Source organism: Salmo salar, unplaced genomic scaffold (assembly GCF_905237065.1).
Source record: "Salmo salar unplaced genomic scaffold, Ssal_v3.1, whole genome shotgun sequence".
NCBI lineage: Eukaryota > Metazoa > Chordata > Actinopteri > Salmoniformes > Salmonidae > Salmo > Salmo salar.
In genome coordinates, this window is record NW_025548965.1 from 1717 (window position 1) to 2500 (window position 784).

Consider the following 784-nt stretch of genomic DNA (forward strand, 5'->3'; position numbering starts at 1 on the left):
GTGTCCTCTCTCTCTCCCCCGGCCCTGTCTCCTCTCTCTCTCTCCCCCGGCCCTGTCTCCTCTCTCTCTCTCCCCCGGCCCTGTCTCCTCTCTCTCTCTCCCCCGCCCTGTCTCCTCTCTCTCTCTCCCCGCCCTGTCTCCTCTCTCTCTCCCTTCGGCCCTGTCTCCTCTCTCTCTCTCTCCCCCGGCCCTGTCTCCTCTCTCTCTCTCTCCCCCGGCCCTGTCTCCTCTCTCTCTCCCCCGGCCCTGTCTCCTCTCTCTCTCTCTCCCCGGCCCTGTCTCCTCTCTCTCTCTCCCCCGGCCCTGTGTCCTCTCTCTCCCCCGGCCCTGTCTCCTCTCTCTCCCCCGGCCCTGTCTCCTCTCTCTCCCCCGGCCCTGTCTCCTCTCTCTCTCCCCCGGCCCTGTCTCCCTCTCTCTCTCTCCCCGGCCCTGTCTCCTCTCTCTCTCTCTCCCCCGGCCCTGTCTCCTCTCTCCCCCCCCTGTCTCCTCTCTCCCCCCCGGCCCTGTCTCCTCTCTCCCCCGGCCCTGTCTCCTCTCTCTCTCTCTCCCCGGCCCTGTCTCCCTCTCTCTCTCTCCCCCGGCCCTGTCTCTCTCTCTCTCTCTCCCCCGGCCCTGTCTCCTCTCTCTCTCTCTCTCCCCGGCCCTGTCTCCTCTCTCTCTCTCCCCCCCCGCCCTGTCTCCTCTCTCTCTCTCTCCCCGGCCCTGTCTCCTCTCTCTCTCTCTCCCCCGGCCCTGTCTCCTCTCTCTCTCTCTCCCCCGGCTCCGTCTCCTCTCTCTCTCTCTC